Here is a 7574-nt window from a genome sequence, read left to right on the forward strand (position 1 = left end):
GGGCTTTAAAGGAATAAAAAGGAAAGAGCTGATGACAGGCTTAGAAAGGTTTGTTGTTTTCTTCTCTATATTATCATTTTGAGGCGCACTTATATTCTTTAGGTTTTGAGGATTAATGTGAAATCACGTATGCTTGCTGCATGAGTATCAGCAACAGAAGAAGAGACCAAGATGAAGGAGTCTGAGCTAATGCGAGGAAACCCGCTGATCAATATGAATAACTTCTGCTCCTTCGACGTGGAAGTAACAATGCTGCCTACTATATTATATTGTATGCTTCTTTTATGTTGTGGCTATCCTTTTTAAATAAAGTAATGCTGTCATGCTTTATTGTGAGGTTAATCATATACATGTGTTTGTTGCATGTGGGAGGATGATGATGATGTTGTATTTAAGATGCAGGGTCATGGAGAGACCAAGACACCGAAACGGTTCATCAACTACACCGTCATAAGTGATTTCCACCGCAAGTTTCTGCATAGGTAACTGAAATGTTGTTGTTGTATGCTTTATGTCGCCTGGACAGTTTGCATGCTGGTGTTGGAAGAGCCTGTGATGTTCTTTATTCTGAAGACTGATTTGTATGACATACATAACTGTAACATCCACGATATCTTGATGCTGATATGATTACCCTATTCCTAAGAGTAAAAGAACCACACCGCTTGTGTATAACTGATGTTGTGTCAACACTTCAGGATCTCTGTATTAATATTTACTATCTGAATTCTTTCAGGCCCACATTGACAGGGAAAATAAATATGTTCGGGGTGTTCTCTCATTTTGTGTGTCAGTGTCTTGGAAAATGTTGTTTTAGTCGAATTCTAGTTTTCTTGTAGCAGCCTGAGGTCCTTCTCTATTTTATTTCTTTCTGGTTACGTAAGAAGTACTGTTAGTGAGGTTTGGCCTTGCAAATTGGCTGGTTACCATTTGCCTCTGTTTCTCACGACATTGGAGTCGGTGTACTGCTCGGAGATTTATATTCTAGTTCTCCATTGTTTGATGGCCACCTTTGCCATGGATGGCCTGATAGGAGCTAGAGGAACCTTTATTCTCTCTCCTTGTTTATTTGGTCAATCAATTATGCATTCATGGTTGCATCCGCTGTATTGTTACTATTCATAATCTGCAGTTTGATTTTATTGATGGATGGTGAGATAATGTCAATTGTTATAAATGACGTAGCTTACTTTCCTCTATTTTTTCTGTTCTAGTTTGGATCTATTATTTCTTTGATCTTCTTTGGTGCATGCAAATTGAACCTCTATTTGCTTGTTGGCACCAAGGGGGAAACGATCATACGTGAGCCTGCAATTGAAGTTCTTGGTTTTGTGGTTCTTGCTGTTAGATTATGTGGTTCTTGGTTTTGGCAAAATCAAACATAATTCAACTATTTATTATTAGTACAACCAACTATTTGCATGTTTGGACCTGCAGTAGCTACTTATCACACGCTAGATAGATTTTTAGATTCAAATCGGATCAATGTGTACGTGAGAACTAGCTAGTTCCGTGTATTTGGTCCTTGAACTCAATTGGCATCAATCCTGGTTAGCTACTGCAAGTTGTAGCTCACCTGGTTCGATGACATATGGGGCTCTAGGTAAAGATCCAACACAAAAAGACCAATGAGGTTAAAGTTAGCTAACTTAGGGTGGTAAGTTTTGGTGGCCACATTCCCTAGTTGTCTCATCTTTCAGAATGGATTTGTTTTACACTCGCATCTAATATTGGGGTGTTGTATGCTTAGTACAGTGCTCTATCCAGAGTTGGAAGATTCAAATGAGCTTGCCTTGTTTATCTTCTCAGCTCTTGCGCAACTATGAATTAGCTAGCTAGTTTGTTAGTTCCCTGGCTGGAAAGTGGAAACACAACTTACTTGTATATCCTGTCGGTGCTCAACTTGCTGCAGGTACTATGCCTCCTGCCTAGTGAGCTGCAGGTCTTCTTCCCCCATCACCTGCAGGCATTGACGACCACCATGGCCTGCTGGAGCTCCTGCTCAGGTGATGACGCACCCGTGCTCCTCCGACCATGTTACTGCCGACGCCATGTAGCGGCAACTTGCAGCAGGATCCCCGACCCCTTCCCAACGAGCTGCCTGCAGGTATGCCCTCCTCTCCTTCCTCCCCGTTATTGCGGAACCTTACGCTTGCATGTGTAAGTGAAGCATTCTTTCTCTTGTGAAGACCATAGGCACATCCAAATCAAATAAACTTGGTACCAAGCATAATTAGTAGTGCATCCTCTCATGTCTTGCCCAACTAGCATTTCACTAGTTTGTTCCCAGGAAATACAACTTGCTTGTATATACTAGCTCCTTAGTGTACATCTTGCTGATCCTTGTTTTGTGAGTTGAACAACTCTTGCTTTATTTTGGTTTCAGTTGATGTATTGACACACAAGAATGATCGATCAAAAACTCATCTTCTCATGTATCATCACATCTCAGCATGTCTAGTTAGTTTGTCACATCTTTACTGCTTTAGTACATAGTTTCAGGGATCATGCTTTATCAGTGGTCCCTATCAAGTTCCATATCTTGTCAGTAGCTGGCTGTATGTACGCCACCCGCTTGGGTACGTTCCCCTTCCTCGTGGTCTCACTGTCTCGTTTGTTGCCAGGATTCAAGCCGGCATGTGAAGATGAGAAGAGCAGCAAGCTGGTGGGCAAAGTCTTCTTCTGCAGTGACAACAACCTCATGAGCACCGGGCTGCACGACCGCCTGCAGCTGCAACAGAGGAGCGGGAATGAGCTGCAGGCACTAGACGACCAGGACCTGGCTAAGGTACGCCCTCCTTTCCTTCCTCCCTCTTCCTGTCAAATCTTGTCATCGCATGCAAAGCTATCAAATCAGATCTTGATCTTGTGTGTAAAGCAATGAAATCTGGCTGTTGGGTGTAATTTGAAGATGTTGCTTAGCTTATTTATCTTCTACATGTGACTGACTTGCTGATTGGCTAGCTTCTACATCTCCAGTTAAATTGAAGAGAAAGTTGGGTTGTTTTATTCAAGGCATGAATTTTTTTACGTGTCAAGACATCGGCCTTCTTTGCATATTTGCAATGCTTCGTCCGTAATACTCCCTCCGTTCCTAAATATAAGTCTTTTTAAAAATTGCAATATGGACTACATACAGAGCAAAATGAGTGAAAAAATCTACACTCTAAACTATGTCTATATACATCCGTATATTTGCTTTACTCACTGGTATTCTTTTCATGAGCTCTGGCTATTAAGTATCATTCTAACTTGACAGCCATTTCATTGTCATGAAAAGGTTTCTCCTTTTGCCTTTACATGATGTCGGTTGTTGTTACTTCGTAAACTAGCAGCAAGAAAAGACCAAAAGTTTACTTGTTTAAGCAAGTTAGTTTGGTTTTACTTCTTCTTGGATGTTATCCTGTTTTTGTACCATACATGCTAGATAAAAATTTGGATTCAAATCAGATCAGTATGAACGAGAGGACTAGCTAGTTATGAGTATTGGGTTCTTGAACTCAATTGGCGTCAATCCTGGTAAGCTACTGCAGTTGTAGCTCACCTGGTTCGATGACATATGGGCTCTATGTAAAGAGCCAACACAAGAAGACCGGTGATGTTAAAGTTAGCTAACTTAGGGTGGCAAGTTTTGGTGGCCACATTCCCTAGTTATCTCATCTTTCAGAACGGATTTGTTTTACACACACATCTAATATCAGGGTGTTGTATGCTCAGTGTGGTGCTCTATCCAGAGTTTTGTTTGCTCTATCCAGAGTTGGAAGATTAGCTTGCTGGAAACTTATCCAAGCTAATCCTTTTAAGATTTAGATGTATCTCAGATTTATGAGTAACAATTTCAGTTTAGTTGTTGGATGTATAAAAATCATTTCTCTGTCAGTGTTTCATGCATAATGTACTCGCATTACTATTCAAAATAAAAATTTGAATCATGCATAATAATTGATCCTTCCCACTACCTCCTGTGCTAGTTGCGTTCAAGTGACGAATTGATGGAGCTTAAGCTGGCCTTCAACGCCACAGCTAGGCAGAGGTTGGGCAGCTGGCCTGCTGACACCAATGCCTAATCTTTTTTGGTGAGTTCCTGGTCTTCCCTTATCCTCTCCCTCTGCCATGAGATGGTATCCAGCCATCGAGCCGTGTCTGATTCTGGTGTTGGCATCGAGGCAAAGGATGGTGATGGTCTGTTGTAATAACCAGTTTTACCATTTAGTGAGTTTATTCCTCAAGTGCTAATTATGCCATGGTTTTGTGCCGCATTTCGTGTATAAACCTTAGCTTTAACTCAATTTCTTCATGTTATGTTGGTTCCACCTGAGCGCCCAATGATGCTTTTTGTTTAGGCTCCATAAGGGTTAACAACTCCTGTAAGGTATAAAGTACATGAAATCCAGCATGTGATGGAATTTGGACATAATTCATCCCTGTCGTAGTGCTATATTTTGGTTTATGCATATTGTTTTGGCTGGCTCTCGTATAGTAGGTAGTTTGATTTCCCAGACCTTCTTTTTCTGAGGTTTATACCCTAAAGTTTCTACCACTACAAGTAGGAAGTAACATATATTCCGAGGGTTGGATTTCTTGTGTTAACTAGGTGATTGCTTTGATTTTGTAGAGCTGTTCGATGCCCCAAAAGAGAATTTTTTTTGTCCTTGATCTAAACTTTCATGTTTTAGTAGTTCACTACTGGAATCCATGCTTTGTTTTTTGTCACTATTGGGTTGCATATCATGCCCGTTTGTCTCTGGCCTGCTCGCTTGCTCGTTGTTCATTGTCTCATTTGTCTCTGGCTATGGAAGACCTCATTTCTGGAGTGGTTTTCCTATATATACTTTAGCTTTAACTCAATTTCGTCCTTTCGTGTCGGTTTGAACTTTGAGCGTCGAACATGATGTTTTTGTTTAGACTCCATAGGTTGAACAACCGTTGTAAGGAATAAAGTACATGAACTCCACCACGTGATTTGGTTTATGCGGCGTGTTTTGGCTGGTTCTGGTATAGTAGCTAGTTTGATTTCTCAGGCCTTCTTTTTCTAAGGTTTACAACCTTAAGTTTCTACGACTACGAGTAGGAAGTAACACCTGTTCTGAGGGTTGATTTTCTTGTGTTGACCAGGTGATCGCTTTGATTTTGTATAGAGTTGTCCAATGCCCAAGATGAGAATTATTTTTGTTCCTGATCTAAAATTTTCTTCTTTACTCTCTGCCCACTTGGAGCTCCAAATACCGGCACCTGGAGTTGTCTACTTAGTTAAGAAGTTTCCTTTGTTTTGTCTTCATTCGATCCAAAACCACTTTAATTTTATCACCCATATTCTTATATCCAACCACCAAGGTTGTTTGTAGTGCTTCAGGTTACTCATTCGATCAGTGCACTCGAGTTGTATTTGGTATGAAATCTCGTGTTCTGGTCTCCATCTTGTGTGAAAAGCAATCAGACCTTGCTGCTGCCGCTGTGTGTGTAAATTGTAAATGATTCAAATCAACTTGTTACGATGTTAATAAGATGATTCAAATGAGCTTACCTTGTTTAGGTTCTCAGCTCTTGCACAGCTAGCAATGAGCTTCCCACGCTGGAAACACAACTTACTTGTATATACTCGTTGGTGTTTAACTTGCTGCAGGTACAGTGCCTCCTGCCTAGTGAGCTGCAGGTCCTCTTCCCCCACCACCTTCAGGCATTGAAGACCACAATGGCCTGCTGGAGCTCCTGCTCGGGTGACGATGTGCCCGTGCTTCTCCGACCCTGTTACTGCCGACGCCATGGAGCGGCAACTTGCAGCAGCATCTCCGACCCCTTCCCAACGAGCTGCCTGAAGGTATGCCTTCCTCTCCTTCCTCCCCATTATTGCGAAACCTTGCTCTTGCATGTGTAAGTAAAACATTCTTGCTCTTGTGAAGACCATATATAGGCGCATCCAAATCAAATAATCTTGGTACCAAGCATAATTAGCAGTGCATCCTCTCGCGTCTTTCTCAACTAGCATTTCACTAGTTAGTTCCCAGGAAATACAACTTGCTTGTATAAACTAGCTCGTTGGTGTACATCTTGCTGATCCTTGTTTTGTGAGGAAACAACTCTTGCTTTATTTTGGTTTGAGTTGTTGTATTCATACACAAGTATGAGCGATCAAAAATTAATCTGCTCATGTATCATCGGACTGCGACTTCACACCTCAGCATGTCTAGTTAGTTTGTCACATCTTTACTGTTTTAGTATGTAGTTTCAGAGATCCTTGCTTTATTTTGGTCCCTGGCCCAGTTCTTCTGGTCGATTCTCGTAGAATCTTGAGAATCAGGCCTTCCCGTAGCTTCTCCCAGAATCTTGAACCCTTTTTTTTTTTGACAATCCTAGATAGTTAGAATGTAAACATCCAGGACTGTAAAAAAATATGGTCTCAACATTCTGGGAGAAGCTGTGTGGAGGGTCGATTCTGTTTCTCAAGATTATGAGAGAATCGGTGAAAAGAACTGGGCCAGGATCTTGTCAATAGCTGGTTTATGTACGCCACCAGCTTGGGTATGTTCCCCCTTCATCGTGGTCTCATTGTCTCGGTTGTTGCCAGGATTCAAGCAGGTGCGTGAGGATGAGAAGAGCAGCAAGCTGGTGGGCAACGTCTTCTTCCGCAGCGACAACAACCTCATGAGCGCCGGGCTGCACGACCGCCTGCAGCCGCAACAGAGGAGCAGGAGGAATGAGCTTCAGGCACTAGAGCAGTGTCCTGTTTCTTGTTGCATGGAACGTTAGCCTTCATTTACTTGGTTAGAGCAGTGTCCTGTTTCAGCTCTTTTGTTTGGTTTTCTTTAGTCTTGGGACTGAACGTCTTGTTTTGTTTTGGGCGTGGAGTGATCGGGCGTTGTATATACAGTAGTAATCTAAGGACTCGTAGAGGGCCTTGACTTTTTGGTATTTGTGCCGTTGTTTGTGTGCATCACAATCTTTTGGGCACAAGTCCATCCATGGAGTTTGAAATGAAATCTCCAAGAAATTGTTGTGCAAGGCAATACTGGTACTTGCCATTGCCTGTGTGATGGCAAACTAGTTGTTCTTTGTGATTTACCTGGTATATGCTCTTTTTTGGCCGAAAAAAATGTATGTACGTAAAAGGTCGATGAGAATTGTTGTGCGCCATGCCAAGTTGGTATGGTATGTCATTGACAGATGCGATCGGACCAAATGTATCAATCTGTCTATCTATCAAGGTTTATGATGATCTAAAGGGAGGACTTGTTGAGGATCATCGTCCATGTGTATGTTAGCAGATCAATCAATGCCCCCATGTAAACGCCAGCAAGCATATAAGAGAAAAAGAGACTGCTGATGCCCATCAACATCAACATCAACATCAAAGAAGGCTTGAACATTATTAGAAACATATATACATAATAAATGAAAAAAAATCCAGAACAATCTTTGTTTTACATCATCCTCCGAGAAACCAGAATAAATAGATAACTCACTTGGAAGGTTTTGTAGAAACAGAGGAAAGGAAGTTGATACATCATTGGTTCTTAAGTTGTTAGAAGCGTGTGCCACCATGAACACGTAGTAATTCCCTTAGCTGGAAACAAGCG

General features: G+C 41.6%; 1 long non-coding RNA gene across 2 annotated transcripts; it reads left to right on the top strand.

The window, feature by feature from the left end:
• Positions 1-6886, top strand: LOC119274548. Of its 2 annotated transcripts, none has more exons than XR_005135209.1 (8): positions 1-48; positions 152-271; positions 397-482; positions 1913-2107; positions 2625-2788; positions 3972-4076; positions 5624-5818; positions 6566-6886. It is a non-coding gene; the product is annotated as an uncharacterized LOC119274548 (long non-coding RNA). The 2 variants fall into 2 exon arrangements; XR_005135208.1 differs by having other exon boundaries at positions 403-482.
• The last annotated feature ends 688 nt before the right edge of the window (positions 6887-7574 follow it).

The sequence above is a fragment of the Triticum dicoccoides genome, chromosome 3B, assembly GCF_002162155.2.
Source record: "Triticum dicoccoides isolate Atlit2015 ecotype Zavitan chromosome 3B, WEW_v2.0, whole genome shotgun sequence".
NCBI lineage: Eukaryota > Viridiplantae > Streptophyta > Magnoliopsida > Poales > Poaceae > Triticum > Triticum dicoccoides.